The 17,327-nt window shown below is 41.5% G+C and overlaps 1 pseudogene; it reads right to left on the bottom strand.

The window, feature by feature from the left end:
- Positions 1 to 1,005: 1,005 nt before the first annotated feature.
- LOC118597115 overlaps positions 1,006 to 17,327 on the bottom strand; it is a 55,407-nt pseudogene continuing 39,085 nt past the window's right edge.

The following is a 17,327-nucleotide window of genomic DNA, read 5'->3' as shown; positions in this document are numbered from 1 at the left end:
TCAAGTCAGATAAAGTCTGACTGTAGAAATGTTGGAGAGAAAAATAAGATACTCCTGGAAGATGTCAGTTTCTCTCCAGCCTAATGCTCCTAGTGTAGAGAGCAGACCTTCAGACAGGAATCTCACTCTGTAGCCCTGGCTAGCTTCAAACTCAGAGATCCACCTGCCTCTGCCTCCCAAGTGCAGAATTAGAGAGTGCCACCACACCTAGCCTCTTTGTTTTTGAAACAAGGTCTAGCTTTGTAAGTCCAGGGTGGCTTTGAATTCATAAATTCAAATACTTACACCTCTAAAATACTGGGATTGAAGGCATTGGCCACCATGTTCTTCAAAACCTTGGTTCTACCTTTGGCTCATGGACACTAGAATGGCCTCAAACTCACTTGTGGCCAAGGGTAACCTTGAACTTTTGATCTTCCTGCCTGAGGACTGAACTCAGAGTTTTGTTAGTGCTAGGCCATGACCCTAGCCCCTCAAATCTTTGTTCTTAAAGCACTGTATAGATAGATAATAGTTCCCTTTAAAAGGGATATTATTGTTTAAATCAGTATGTTCATTCCTTTTAAAACTCATTTATTAATTTGGGATTAAAACCAGTGCACTTTACCACCGAGTTGTAACCTCAAGCCTCTCTTACCCTAGCACTGTTTTCTCCTAGGATTGAAGCTAAATAATTTGCATCATTTTAATAACATTTTAGGCAAGTCCTCTGACAATTTTACCAACACGATTCTTCTAATAACTCCCTATGATTTGCTCCCATATTCCATTTACCCTTCCCTCTGCTGTTAACCTGGTATTTTTTGCCTGCATTTGTGAGTAAAAAGCAACTCCAAAATTACAGTAAATTCACTGCCTTGCTTCATGGTCTGGCCTCTGCTGAAGATCGAAAAGGGAGGCAGGAGTGTGAAGGACCGTGGGTAGAGGTCATGCACTACTGGAAACCCAGCTTGTGTCTCCAGACCAGGCTCTTGGGCTCATATCCAGCAGATGAATCCTCAGTGGTTAGGAGAAGAGGAAAGACCACTTCACACACACCACAGAGGCCACCCAGGCCAAGAATACATCCCTACAGTGCTTCATCACACACTCATTCCTGTAGTATACATTGCCTCAGTCTTTCCTGATAACTGGAAGGTTCTCACAACCAAACCTCACACATTGAGGTTGGGGTGAGAGTGTCACAGAGGACCCACTCACCAATTCAACACTCCTCAGAGAAGGTGACTTTCATCTCAGGAACTCCATCTGTGATCATTTCACAGGGTATCTCTGGAGAAATTGTCTCTACCATGTGGGCCTTGGGTCTGCAGGTCACAGACTACTCAGGACTGCTTTCCACAGTTGGAGGGACTAAGACAGTCTGCATTTTCACAATGGATAGAGGCATAATCTTGCCTTGCAGACCTGGCAGCTGCTGTTGTCAATTGATTCTATCTTTCTGAAGTGGAGGTAGTTGTATGGCCTGAAGAGGAGGAGGTTGCTGCAGAATGGTAACTTGTTAAGGGCTGAGATTTCTGTTGTGATGGAAAAGGCTGTAGTCAGGGGTGGAGACAGTTGCAGAGAAGCAGCAGTGGTGGCAGCTTACAACACTGCCTGAGTAAAAATCTAGATCTGTTGGCTGGGCAGGATGGTAGCTATACTTCTTTGGCCTAGTAGGGGCTCACAGGAGGTGACTCTGTGGCTGGGTTAACAGTAACCACCCCTCCTTAAGACATGGTAATAGAAGAGGGTAGTATTTGCTTGGTAATGATCAGCTTGGTAATATTGGGCCGACCCCAGCTCAGAGGATTCCTGGTTTGCCACATAAGGAGGAAGTGTGGAATTAACTGCAATGCAAGGGAACAAAGCAGGTGACTCTGTTGAGGCTGGCACTGGAGATGATGGGTCAGCAGTAGTCACAGGCAGTGAGGAAGGAGTCTGTGATGGTGGCATAAGATCTGTTTCCACAGCAGCTGACACCCCTGCTCATCTTTATAAGCAGCTAGTGGACTGAGATACCCTTTCTCAGCCGCTTCAGTTTTCTACTTATACACTCTTTTTTGCTCTTCTCCAAGCCACAATCTTTGAAACCTCACCAAAGGTATCATGAGGGTTCTGTGCTGTGGATATTGCTCTGTATAAATAAAATGCTGTTTGGCCAGTGGCCAGGCAGGAAGTATAGGTGGGACAAGAGAGAAGAGAATTCTGGGAGGTAGAAGGCTGGGGAGAGAGATGCTGCCAGCCGCTGCCATGACAGGGAAAATGTAAAGGAATGGTAAGCCACGAGCCACATGGCAAAGTATAGATTAATAGAAATGGGTTAATTTACGATAGAAGAAGTAGATAACAAGAAGCCTGCCATGGCCGTACAGATTGTAAACAATGTAAGTTTCTGTGTGTTTGCTCGGTTGGTTCTGAGCATCTATGGGCCTGGCGGGTGAGAGAGCTTTGTCCTGACTGTGGGCCAGGCAGGAAACCTCTAACTACAGTTCTGTTCTTTGATGGCAGCCTGAGTATCGTGAAAGAACAATGCATACCCATAGAGCAGCTTCTGAGGTTTGCTAGGGTTTCTCTTCTTTCCCTTCTTTGGAGCCTTTTGCTTTTTCCCTGTTTTTCACTGCCACTGTCTTCTGGCTGAAAGTTGCTTCTCAATATCACCAACACCATCCTCATGCAGTAAATTGGTAGATGAAGGAGTAGTTGAAAGACAATCCTCAGATAATTGGGCAGGTGGGAAGATGGTGCCACCTCTTGACTTCAAACCAAGTGACTGATAAATAGTAGTCACCTGATTAAGTCCCGTCAAGTCAGATGTCATTTCTATCATTTGTACATCAACTATAACAGGTACGTTGGCACTACACTGAGTTCCTATAGATCCAGGTCCACAATCAGGTCCTCACTCAGGAGTCCCCATCCCTGCTCCATCACACCTTAGGTCATGCCTGTCCAATGTCTGCACCCCATATTGAGCTGAAAAGCTGCCATTGTGTGAAGAGGAGGGGTTTGCCAGGTCATCAAAGTGGCCAAGCACATCTAGACAGCCAGTGAGAGATCAGAATCCAAGGAGGTAGGTGGGATTCAAATTCTTTACCACCCAAGCTTAGGGTATGAACAGCTTAGCCTCTGACTGGAAAGGATATGAAGGCCCAGTGATCATCAGGTAATTGTCATTTCCTCTGGGAAACTCCATCTTCACACCTTCCTTAAATGTATTTATGATAGCTGTTTTAAAGCCTCTGCCTTCAAATTCTAATGCTTATATTATCTTGGGGTTAGTATCCATTGACTATTTTTTCTGCAGATTATGGCTTGTTCTAACTACATCCTTTCATGTCTAACAATGTTAAAGCTAGCCAGCAGGTGTGAAGCTTCTAGGTGAGGACCTGCTTAATTTCTTCATGTTCTAGAATTCAAGTATATGATGTCTTTAGTAATAGGATCTTACCTTAAGTTATGGAGGGCAGCCAAGAGCATTGACAATAGCCTGCTATGTTTGGGAGTCTATGAGTCCTCACTGGCCAACAACTCTAAGAGATATCCCATTCCTGGCACTGGGTTTTTAATTTGTTAGCCAGTAGTATTCAGTATTTATGTGTATTTGTGTGTGTGTGTGTGTGTGTGTGTGTGTGTGTGTGTGTGTGTGTGTGTCTAGTTGTCCATGAAGGACAAAAGAGGATGTCAGATCCCCTAAAGCAGAATTGCAGATGGTTGCAGATGCCCAACCTGAGTGCTTGGTACTATACTTAGGTCCTCTGGAAGGGCAGCAAACACTCTTAATTGCTGAACTGTGGTTGACATATTGTGCACCCTAATCAACTTATCTGGGGTACATAGAACAGAACAGCTACTATATTAAACATAGCGGTTAGGCAGTGGTAGCACATGCCTTTAATCCTAGCCTTCCTGAGGCAGAGATCCATCCCAATCTCTATGAGTTTAAGGCCACACTGGAAACAGCCAGGCATGGTGACACATACCTTTAATCCCAGGAAGTAATGGAAGGAAGCAGAAAGGTGTATAAGGTGTGAGAAACAGGAACTAGAGGATTTTTAAGCTTTTAGGCTTTCAAGCTTTTAGCAGCAGTTCAGCTGAGATCCATTTGGATGAGGACTCAGAGGCTTCCAGTTTGAGGAAACAGGATTGGCTGAGAAGTTGGTGAGGTGAGGTTAGCTATGGCTTGTTCTGCTTCTCTGACTTTTCAGATTTCACCCCCAATACCTGGATCCCATGAGTTTTTAATTTAATATAAGCATTTAGAAATTTGTGTTACACTGAGCCACCTCTCCAGCCCCAATTTTATAATTTCTTAGCCCTGTGGCTCTTTATCCTAAGGATTAAATTGAGCTTTAGAAATTGGTCTTTATTCAAAATCTTTTCTTTTCTGAAATCGTATCTTAACTGGATACATAGCATGTTCTAGTGAGGTTTGTACTGCTGTTGAGCTGGGACACTCACATCTCTGACCTCTCCATGACCTTGGCAATTTCCCTTGAGGTTTTGCCTCATAGACGCTTCTCTCTTGGGCTGTGGTACATAGTCTTTTCCTGTGTGTAAGAAGCAGAACTCTTCATATCTCACCCCTATTATTAGTACCTCTAACCACTTTGGTACTCTCTGAAGCAAACTCGACACTGGCCTTTTCAGCTGAGCCATATCACTTCTCTGTACCCTACCTCTCCATGTGCAACTTGAGAAAGTGCCCCGAGCTAAAAGGCAGAAAAGAGGTGAGGTTCATCTTGTGAGCTTCTTGTTTTTTTTCAGGTTTTCAGTTCTGAGTTGCTTGATGTCCAATGCCTAGAAACATTATCTTCATACATTTTTTTTATAGTTTTATCAGCATTTGGGTCAGGAAAATCTGTCTGTATTAGTTACTTCATTGTGGCCAAAGCCAAACTTATTTCTCTCTCTTGTCCTGACATTCTCTTGCTATATGACCTTGGTCAAGTTAATTCATCTGCTGTATTTTGTTTGTTTACAAATGGAGGTCAACATATTTAGACTCTAAAGTCAATGAGAATTGCCTTCTGGGCTATTTGGCTCATATCTGAATTTCCAAAGCTTAACACAGTGCCTAGCGTGTAGAAAGTAGTCAACACTTGTTCATTATTTAATTGTATTAATTCATCACTTTGCCCATTCACTCCAGAAAGGTTACTAAAGTAACACCTCACAGAGATACTGCAGAGAATACACCAAGTGGAATCATTTATGTAATATTCTCTGAGCAAAACTTTGCTCAAAGTAAGAATGTAGGGCATTATAAATATTTAAAAAATCATTGCTATATATAATTTGAGTATAATTATACTCCCAGAACCTAAGTCCTACAGAGACAACATTGAAGGAATAAAATTAATAGCATCCTCCTGCCTCATGTTATGTCCTTACTGATTACTCTGTGACTGTATCTGCTAACCTAAAAGGTATGACGTCAGACGATTCTCATTACTGATTCTGTCCCTGGGGATTTTGCCAGCCAAGTGCTCTTGATGTGATGAACAGAGATGTGATTGGTTGGCCAGTGAGTATTGGTGCTTTCACCCAGGTAGGGTGGACAGGCTGGTTGAGCTTCTTTGAATAAATCTGTACCTCCCCTAAAGGATCAGTGTTACTGTCTGCAGTAAAGTCTGCCATGGTTCCTGGTCCAGTATGGACTGTAGCTGCAACAAAGAGGACAGAAAAATGAAGAGAAAGAAATCCAGAACTTTGAGGTTCCAGGGTGGTATGTGTGCCTCTGCCTTCTGCCCTCTGCCCTCTGCCCTCTGGCAATGCAGCATCTTGTTTGATCAACAGTGCCCTCTCTGCAATCTCCTAGAGCTTCCAATGTGCTATGGACATTGGTGACTTATGTCAATACTGCTGTCTCTTAGTGGACAAATAGCAGACTATGTCAGCATTTCACAGAGAAGGAAGGAGGGCTGTGACGGTATTACGTTCCCCGAAATATTGTGCAAGCTAATAAACGTAACTGGGGTCAGAGAACAGAACGGCCACAATATTAAACATAGAGGATAAGCAGTGGTAGCACACGTCTTTAATCCTAGCATTCCAGAGGCAGAGATCTACCTGGATCTCTGTGTGTTCAAGGATACAGCCAAGCATGGGAACTCACGCCTTTAATCTCAGGGAGTGATGGCAGAAAGCAGAAAGTTATATAAGGCATGAAGAAACTAGAAACTTTTGTCTGGTTAAGATATTTGGCTTTTGAGCAGCACAGTTCAGCTGAGAGGCATCCAGTCTGAGGAAACAGGATCAGCTGAGGAATTGGCGAGGTGAGGAAACTGTGGCTTGTTCTGCTTCTCTGATCTTCCAGCAGCATTCACCCCAATACCTGGCTCCAGGTTTGATCTTATTAATAAGAACTTTTTAAGATTCATGCTACACAGGGCCAGAGAGAAATATTGGTTCCTCAAACCAGGAACTTTAAAAAGGTGGTTGGGAATCCTCATGACAGAGCATGTTTTCTGGTTCCATGATTTAGAAGCAAGGATTTTCCGTCACTTTTACCCCAGTGGTGGCCTCTGAGCTGAAAAACGAGGCTCCTCTTTCTTCATGCAGAATCTGAGCATGTTGAAAGCAGGAGAGTTCCAGGAATCAACAGGCCCAGCTGTCTTAAAATACACAAGCTAAAACAGAAGTTCAAAATGGTCTAGTCATTCACTGAAACTCAACAGCCAGTTTGCAGTAGAGTCAGGTCTAGGCTCAGGGATCCCAATGTGAATGACACGTGTATCCTCAACACATGCTGGTTTTGTAAAAGCCTCTCTGGCCTTTGGCTTGATGAAATCAAAGAGAACAAGACAATGACAGCTTTGGGACTTAGAAGGAGCTCAGACCCAGACTCCGGGACAGGGCTGCAGGTCAATTTGACAGGTTACTATCAAAGAGCATCTTTCTGAAGGCAGTGCTTTGAGGCACCCCATCAGCACCATGGTTAGTTTCTCTAACCTTAAGCTGAGCCAAGCTGTATTGATCAGGACCAGTTGAGAAATGAATTACAGAGGATGATCTATAAAGAAATTCAATCTAGAGATGGAGCAAACTATTGTCAGGATTCCTTATTAGGCACTTGACACCACAGGCTAAATAAAGCAAACAAACAGGCTCCACACAAAGGCAGTTTTCGTGGGGCGGGGGGTGTATGTGTGAAAATGACAGTAGAGCTGGGAACATGGGCCCATCAAATACCCTGGTAAACGAGCACTTCAAAATAACAAACAAAAGAATCCTTCTCTAACAGTACCTCTGAGAAGTGATATTAAAAGGCACTGCATTAACAGAGGGTAGCCAAATGAAATTCACCTTCGAACTTGGCTTCTACAGCATCCATGAGAAGACATGGCACTCTATCAGAAACTGTAGTCTACCAAGAATCCAAACTTCCTTCCTTTAATTAGGAAGAGGAAGGATTAGGGGGAGAGGAGAGTCTTCTACGTGAGGGAAAACCAGCGAAGAGATCGAACCCTCAATTTCAAAATTGCTTAGCAAAAGCAATTTTAATTGCCACCTTTGTTATAAAAGATTAAAGGTAGTCATGTCCCTGTGTAGCTCACTTGAAGCGATCAATGCGTTCCTGAGTATTTATGTGCAAATCAAATTTTTGTAAATCAAATCCAATTTTAAATGTCCCTAGAGAGCACAGTATTTCAAGGAATCCCTTTAGTGGATCTTTTTATAAGACCTAAAACTATCCCCTAATTTATTGGTTTAATTTTTTTTATAGATGATGATAAATCAAGACAATGAAATGTTTCCCTCACCCTCCGTAGAGAAGAAAGGGCTTGAAAATGGAATGGAAATGAAGTGACTTAGAGAACACAGCATAATGACCAATGGCCTCTCTGGTGACAGGTTAGTGAGTGTCACAGTGAGCTTCAGAGACTCCTCCATTCACAGCTGAAACATTGAGCAGGGATGGCCAGTGTTTAACATGAAGACAATGAATGAAAGGAGCAAGGTATTTCCTGGAAAGTATTCTAAGTTCTGTCTGCTGCAGACCTGCCCATGGGCTTTCCCTTGAACCATTCCAGAATAATGAATACTTAGGCAGGCCTTAGAAACCGCTTGAATGCATTGTGGCATTCATTCATAAATTAACTCATTAAATATTTATGGGTTTGAGGGAAACAGGGAAAACTATACACAGTGTTCACTTTTTAGAATTAATCTCCCCAGAAAGGCAGACATTAAATAAGTAGCAATGCAGACAATGGATATTTTTGCAGTTGTAAATAAATAAAATCAAGCTCTATAAATTAAAATCGGTCTTCCCCAAATTTCCTGTGTTGAGAATATACTCCCCAATGCAACAGTGTTGAGAATTCACATGTCAGAGGTGACTAGGTCACCAAAGGGTCCTGGTTGTACCAATGGGCTAGTTATCCTGAACACACATTGCAAGGGTAACAAGATGCCCACTTCCTGTTATTTTCATTCATGGTCTCTCACAAGGTGATGCTTTCTTTCCACATTATGATGCATCAAGATCTCCAGGCATCATCCTAATGCTGGATTGCCAAGATGCTAGAGTAAAGCCCAAACTAATTATTAGTTACTACCTCAGGTATTTTATTACAGAAGTATAAAATGGACTAAGATAGAATGCTATAAAATTTCCCAGGAAAAATTTGTCTGAGGAAGCTGCATTTAATACCTGAAAGGTAGAGGATGGAGAGATGACTTAGTAGCTAAGAGTGCCTACTGCTTTTATGAAGGATCCAAGTTTATTTCCTAACACCTATATTAGGTGGTTCACAACTGCCCATAACTTCAACTACAGGGGGACCTCTGTGGCTACCTATACTCATGTGCATATGCCTATACATACATACATACATACATACATACATACATATATATACATGCACATAATAATTAAAAGTAAATCTTAGGAGTATGAAGATAAATATAGGCTAAGACTAAGAGGAACACTTAAAGCACACCATGTGCAGGTTTGGGCCGTCCAGTTTATGTTTGAAAAACTCACTCTGGATCTTGTTGTGCCAATTGGAAACAGGATGTGGTCGAGGAGGGAGATGCTAGTTGCTTAGGTCCACCTGCTGGGACAGAAGTAGATTGTGATGAAAAGAACTGTGGGGAGTTGAATTTAACAGAACTGAGTGACTGGCTGGATGTGAGCAAAGTAAAGGATGGTTAAAGTGACAGTTAATCTTGATTTTCAAATTGATTGGATCTGGGACCAACTAAAAGACACATCTCTGGGCTGGTTTATGAAGAATTCTCCTCCAGGCCATCAGCACTAGATAGGGACTTCAGAGACATCCAACTGAGTGGGATGAGTAGTTACCAGCCTCTCAGACTCTCTATGTTCAGAAAGCCATTGTTGGACTCCCCAGACTGAATCATATGAGCCAATGTAATAAATCCCCTTTATAATACATGCCCTTTCTATCCATTCTGTTTCTCCTGAGAACAGTGGCTAGCAGAGATGGCCTCTGCATTTTTTATTGGAAATAGAGTATTACTATTCATCGTGACTGGGTGCATTCATGCAAGAGCAGGTTGAGAAGGAAAAATTTGGAAGAGTCGATTATTGGACACATTGATGTGGCATGGGAGATGTGAAGATGTTTAGTAACTGAGTTACTCTAACCTGGCAAACTGTTCCCCCTACAGGGAGGCCAGAGCTCCACAGTCTTCCAACACTGGCTCCAGGGGGACAAAGTTCTAGTGGGACTAAGATATCAGCACAACAATCTGAACTAGAATGGCAATACATGGGCAGGGACTGAGTGACAAGCAGCAGTGGGGCCTTAGGGCATAGCTGCTCACACATGCCATGTTAGGCATCTACAGACTTGTCTAGAAAGATGAAAACTGGGGTTTAGTTCTATCTTGGTTCTCCATTCATCTATTTCTTTGGGTTTCATATGACCAAATGGTACCTACAAATTAGTGTAAGCTATTATTTGGGATTAGTAATAGGCCCATGGATATGAACTGGAAAAATCTAAGTCACTTGTGGAACGGAAGCAGTTGGGACAGAAGTGTCCTGCTTCTTCCAGATGGCCAGTGTGAGTAACCTCAGCCAGAAACTGTCAGTGCACACCTTGGCTACCAGATCAGGAGAGGCTCATTGATAGCACAATGCAGAGTGGCAGCACATGATGTCATTTGCTGTCCTTGATGTAACTCAGTCCGGAATAATTTTACTCTTGGTTTTTACATGGGCCTATAGGTTTTATTTTCTGTTCAAGTTAGAGACTTTGTCACTTGAAACTTGAAAACCTGTAGCCAACATTGTACATGTGATTCATTTCTTCTCACTTCGACTATCAAACTACATGTCTAGAATTGACTAAAAGTGTCATTTGCTTGTCCCTCAGAATTCCTCTTGATGCCCAATTTCCAGGAATGGAATCTACAGGTCATGCGGTCACACTGCAGTCTATAGAAACAGGAAGATGGATTGTAGGACATGACATTCTCAGAATAACTTTATGGGAGGAAGACAATACAAGAGAATTATGTGACTGAATTCCAGCAGTGATGAAGTCCTAAGAAAGTGAACTTACCTAATCAGATGTCTTCTCTCTGGAGGGGTGAGGGATTATTTTCAGAAAGAACACAAAAATCACACAAGCTATGTAGACCAAAAGGAACATGCCATACTAGTCCAAATTAAAGATTGTCTATTGCCAAAAGTTCATGTTTGAGAAACACAAGATACAGGAAAAATGACTTAAGTAGATTTGAAACATCTAACAGTCTAAACTCCAGAAGTAGACCTATTAATTTGCATATGTGTATAAAAAGTTCCAGGACAACCTGTAGTGATGTATAGACTAGAGAAAAACGAGTTGACTATGTTTTGTTCACCTTCTGAGAGTCCTTTCCCTGGAGGCAGGATTGGCTCTTGAGTATGTTGCCTAGGCTGATCTTCATGTTTAGGGTGAGGGATATGTCCTCCACTGTAATGGGAAGGAGAAGGGAGGCACAAGCCCGCTGTAGAGCAAATAAGGAACCAACATTCTAGAGTCTAAAATTAGAATTCATATCATGCTCTGGGGATTCCATCAGACTGGTGATCTGACCCATTGTCATAACTCTTTCAATATTCTTTACTCTCAGAAAATAATATCCTCTGCAGAAAAGCTGGCATCAGGGTCAAGTTCTTCAGTGTGTCATCTCTCCCTTACATTCTGTCACTTATCTTTGATCACATCTTACCAGAGCTATTTCTGTCTATGGAGAGTTAGCAGGAAGATCACATATTGTACAAAGAATGGGGTGTTAAATTTATGCAAAGGGAAGCAATGTGTTGTGGCAAAAATTATTTATTGCATGGCATCTCCCTTAAGGGTTAGTCTCCCGCTAGAGTTTTAAGGATGGCAGCTCTATATTTGTCTCATGGCAGAGCCATCCTCCTGCCTACCACCCACTGCCAGTGCCAAGAGCATTTATGTAAAGTCGTGATGCAAACCTGCCACCTTTGGGAGGCACGATCTGGTCTAACAGAGTGTGTTTCCTCAGTCATTTGTGTTCTGAAAGGAGTGAGTTTTCAGGCAGCAAGGAGGAGGAAAGATGAGAAAGTGTTGGGTATCCTGGAATCTTCACACACCACAGTAAAAGAGCTAGTTGAACAGAGACATTTTGGTGAACTTGGGGGAATTTTAGAAAGTGGTGCGCTGTCATCAAGTATCAAGAGCCTACAAAGGAAAAGAAGCTACATGCCATGTCTAATCCTTGCTAGCTACAGGTCTTGGAAAGTTAGTTGAGAGCTGTGAGCTTCTTGCTTGCTGCTCAAGTTTGAATCTGAAACATACCTCCAGGCTCATGTTTTGAATGTTTGTTCCCAGCCAGGGGTGCTATTTGGGGAGGCTGTGGAACCTTTAGGAGCCATGTAGCAGTTGGTGGAGATAGGTCATTAGGGGAGAGCCTTTAAAGGTTTACCTGGCCCCCAGCTCCTGCTGTACTCTCTCTGCTTCCTGGTCCAGAGCTATGTGAACAAGTTTTGACACGGACTCCCACTGCTTTGAGCTCAGCCGCCCCACCATGCCTTCCCTACCATGATGAATGAAGCCCTTTGAAACCATGGGCCCAAACAAACTGCTCCTCCCTTACACCGTTTCTGTTAGACACTGCAATCATAGCCATGCCAAAGTTATGGCATGTGCTCTCCTTCCCATCTGCACCACTGTGCCATGAGAGGCAAAGCTCACTCTCCGCTGAAGACGCTAAATCTGGATTCATTTCTCTTTCCACTTTTAATAACATTAAATATGAACTAATTTATTAATTTAAAGATGATCCATTCCTGGGAGCATATGGGTAGTTCTCCTTAAACAGGGATAGCAAATGCTCGGTACCTCTAACCACAGCTCCCTCCTTCCTTTCTGTCACCTGGCATTTCTTATTGATTATACTTCTCCTTGAGGACATCTCTGGAGTCTTCACAACACAGTGTTTCAGGTGGTCACTAGCACTCAGAGGAGATATAAAGTAAAGCACTTCTCCATCTGTGAGACACCTCATGTTCATAAATTATTCTGTTGATTATTGTACCCAGAATGTGCAGATGGTTTTAATGTACATAAAATGTACAAATGGCCCTCCGGGTGCTTAGAGGACATGCACTTGTGAAAGAGGTGCCACCATATTCTTCATTCAAACACTGCAATCACAGAATATCGATCTCTGTTTTGGACATTAATATCCCATAGCATATGTTCTTAAAAGAAGAAATGGGTTGTCTAATCTTCAGCTTCTCTAGTGTGTCCAGGGTCATTGCTGCTCAGGAAGGTGGTATGCATCAGAGGTGAAAGGAGCAAGTTTTATGGTAAGATAACCTCTGCCGTGACTAAGTTATGTGTATATGGCTAAGTTAATTAAGCTGACTGAGCTCCAGTTTTCCCATTTGTACAATGAATATAATGAATTCCCAAGTCAAGGATATGTATTAGGATTATAAAATATGGTATGGGTAAAGGACAGAGTTGAGCCATAGGCTTATCTTCAGCTGTGTTTCTTGCCAATACCACCCTCACCTTCCTCACCATCATCATCACTGTCATAAACATCGACATCATAACCATCATCATCATTATCATCACTCAGTTCATCATCACCATCTTCATAGTCATCATTACTGTCATCATCATCATTATGATCACCACCATCATCTTTGGTTTTTTAACCTTACAAGTCATAATTATTAACCATCCAAAGGATATGAAACACATCCTTTCCATATAGAAAATAACTCTGTTAATAACAGCTGAATGAAACAGAGGGCTGCCTCAGTAGATAATGGTCTCCATAACAATGGAACTATCTGGAAGAGTTATTCTTGTCTTCAAATTGTTAGAGCTGTGATATCCTATGAATGGCAAGAGTTCTCAGTGTTTAGGAGAAAATGGGTCATAAAGTCAGAGATCATCATTTCAAATTAATCATTGAGTTTAACTCAATGAAAAGATCTACCATATATAGTTTTCAAATTTACTTGACCACACAACCCAACTCATCTCACCCTTCACCATCCTGAAAGAGCACCATGTGGTAAAACTATCTTTTTATAAAATATATTTGAGGAAATGCTGCGTTGACAGCTGCATGATTGGAACTGGGTTTGGGCCATACAAGATCTGGAGGATTTTTATAGCACTAAGGGCTCCATGGATTAGTCATGATCTGAGCCCTCAAGAAGGATGCCAAAGATGCATTTGCAATATGGATGTGCTGGTGTGCAGTTTACAATGAAGAATTTCACACTCAGGATGAATCTGGCTCCCTCACCTTCTTATTTGCTATTTTGTCTTGAAAAGGTCAACTCACCTTCTGTTGAGGACTTGCATTCTGATAATATATCTTATCTACTCTAGAAATCCCATATCCACAACTTTGAATACTGCCTTCCTCTAATCTTTTAACTTCAACAAATCACACTAAAGAAACACTTGATTTTCTTTCTCTGTCCATTAGATATTCTTACTCTTCCCTTGTAAGTTTTATCTTTTGATCCATTGACTAGATTCTTCAGATTGATCTTCCAGTTCCCTAGTCATCTTCTTCAGCTGCAGCTAGGTTGATATTTGACTGACATGGTAGATTTTTAAGTTCAGGAACTCAATTATTATCATTTAGTCATTCAAGTTCCTTGCCTTGTAAAGTAAGAGAGCATTCCCTCACATCTCTTATTGTCTCCTTGTGGTTACTGCTCTTCTGTTCATCTGATTAATACTTTTAGAATATTCTTTCTGTGTAGTCCCTTTGGACTGTTCTGTTGTCTCAATGTCTTGGAAGTGTCGGGTCCCCCGATAGCCAAGATCATTGAAATTCTCCTGTGGTAAGTCATTGCTCATGTAATTTGTATATGCTTTTTGTTAATTCATCTTCAGAGAGAGCTAATTTTGCCTTGTGGGAAACACATGTATTTGGGGAGCAAATCTGTGCTTCTAAGCACTTTGTTTTGACTCCCATCAAGGGCTTCAGGGATGCCATAACCCAGGGATCATGTTTTTTATTAATATGCTAGGTTGAGATTTCTGAACTTGCATTGTGGAGTCCAGTACCCAAATACATCTGTACTGAAAGGTTGATGTTTTTATTTCCCATAGAGCTTTGTCGGGAGAGATATGTTTTGAATTCCTACTCTTTGTAGCTGCATTTTTCTTGTTCTAGTTTTCATTAAGAATTTAAGTTCTCCTCTGGTTCCAGCTTTCCACAGCCTGAATTATAACTTCCCACCTATCACAAACTACAGACCTATCTTCTGTGTATATGTGACATCGAAACCCCAGACAAGGCCAATATTTTCTACTTTTGCTGCTGTCTGTTCTTCACCAAGGGTACCACAGTATAACATGTTGCAGTGCCCACACTAGAACTCTCAACTGATTCTTTATTGTGCTTATTAATTTTTCTTACTTGCAAATTAAAGTAGAGACATACATTTTATCTTTTCAAATTATTATGCTTTATCCATTAATTCTATTAATTCATGATATACCTTCAGCATATAGGATTCTGTAATATCTCAGACTGTCTAGCAGCCAAGACAAGGACAATGGGAATTCATTAGTCCCATCTTCTATAATAATGGTTCAACAGTTCATAATTCATTAGCTAATATGATAAAATACATAATTATTTTAATGAACTCAGCACAATATCAAGCATATATTAAATTCTCAATAAATACTGGGCATTGTCATTTTATTATTAAATACATAAACACTTGGAAAGATAATAATAGATGTTAGATGATCTTTAAAAACCAGTGGTGGTTCTGTCTCTGCAGCTAACTTTTTTTCACCTAAAGACACAGTGGGCTCCTGGGAAGAGTCAACTCTCTCCAACCCTTCTAAAGCCTTGGGCACAGACAAGAATTTGAAATTGTGGAGGGAGAGTACATTGGCTGAGAACAGAATGTGTAATCCTACTATTGTTCTCTAGAGTAAGGGAGAGATGAAGGATCTGACCTTAGGGATTTTGTGAGTAGTAATAAGACACAGAATATGATAGCAGGAGAAACAATGGTTTGTAGGAAGGGTGGTAGAGAAGTGGCAGTGTTTCCAAAGCAGTCTGTAGATAAGCATTAAACCCACCCTAACCTGGAGTGCTGGGGGCTCTGCTTCTTCATTCCCTTCTCACTGTGATCCTAGTTTAAGAGTACCCAGGAAAGGACTTGGAGGTAGAAGTAAAGTTGGGCCCTTGCATTAGAAGATTTAAGGACCATACACAGCCATCAACAAGCATGAAGAGAGCTAGGGGGTCTTACTTACCCAGAATCTTTTGCACCCAACACACTCTCCCAGCTACTGACTAAGGTCACAGTTATTTCAGTGCTACTATTCACCAGACAGACATTCCAGAGTTCCCTTTTCAACTTCCTTTGTGAGCTCCCTTCTGGTCCTTGACTTACTTGTAATGTTGAGTTTCCTTTCTGGGTCTAATCTATACAACTCAGCGGTGCTTCAGGGACCATTTCTCTTTCCTTTTAGCTCTCTGTCCTCTGGATACTCACTTCCTAGTGCCTTCTTCTGTGTTTAAGCCATAACTCATTATTAAACTGCTTTTCCTCCATAATACTTGAAGCCCAAAGAGGCTCTTCTTTTCTTACTGTGTACTCAGAGACACCTTTGAACAATGTACCCCACTAAGTACAATCAGGGCTCAACCAGCCTCTGAATTCTCATGAACCATTTTCCCCCTGCTCACTCTATTTTGCTCTCTCTGGGACATTCAAAGGTCTTTGCCAGTCTATACTTATTCACACTGATTTTTTTAAAAAACATTATTTGAACTGATTCTCTTGGAAGCAAGAAAAAGACAGGATGAAATCAAGAGTTTGGCCAGAGAATGCATCCTTCTTAGCAAGCCTATGGGACTCCTTAGACATATGTCTGAAGAAATTTCTACAATTTTCTATCATACCATTTATTTCCTTCTATTGCCATCCCTTTGCACATTATTCTATTGATGTGTGCATATACCCAAATGTTAGATGCATGCAGTCATATCGGCCATCATATACTATTCACTGCCAAATGGAAATGCACTGGGGCTCTCAGTAGATGCCTGTGGAATAGTTGAGCATGCAACTAAGTCAGAAGAACTGAAACCCTGAGGTAACCTATAAGCTCATGTCTCATTGTCTCAGCCATGATGATGGTAATGGTGGGAAAGGTGATTAGAACCAAGTCAGAACATTCATCTTTGTTTTACCTTATAGTTTTCAAAGTCTGGATTTTTAAAACAGAAAGATGCCACTAAGAAATGTGGAGTGGTTAGGAAGAAGGGGATGGATTATTTTGGATAGAATAGAAAAGATGAATTTGAAATATCTGGAACTATCTGGCAGAGATGAGAAAGGATCCTAGGAATCTGGATATAATGGGAGGAAATTGAAGAGGGAAACATGCTCCCAGAGATCCTGCAGAGCATAGAATTAGGAAAGAGAAATGTGTAACAAGGGATATATTTTTTCCCTTAATTTTGCTGAGGGTTGTGCTTTGTGAATTCTTTCCATTGCATAATTGTCAGTTAATCCACATTGCTCTCTAATGGGTTGGTACAAGTGGACTCTTCAGGGGGAATGGAACAGCTGTTGAAGTCTGCAGCCAGGTGGGTAATGACATAAAGGAGAGACATTACATGTGGGCAGTAGATTTGAAGGATGGGCTCATAATTGACATATGGTTTACATTCCATAATGCTGTGTACTGAGAAGTTAAAAGAAATCTCACACTGAGACACACCAAGACCTCTACTCTAACGTATGCCAAAGAAAGAAAATTGATGAAAGCTGCCCATTGTGTTTGTCATAAAAGCATGCAAGTTACTTCACATAAAAGAGGTAGACGAAGCCTACGAGGTTG

This window comes from Onychomys torridus, chromosome 16 (genome assembly GCF_903995425.1).
Source record: "Onychomys torridus chromosome 16, mOncTor1.1, whole genome shotgun sequence".
Lineage (NCBI taxonomy): Eukaryota > Metazoa > Chordata > Mammalia > Rodentia > Cricetidae > Onychomys > Onychomys torridus.
The sequence above is the reverse complement of the archived record's forward strand: the minus strand, read 5'-3'. Positions and strand labels throughout refer to the sequence as shown.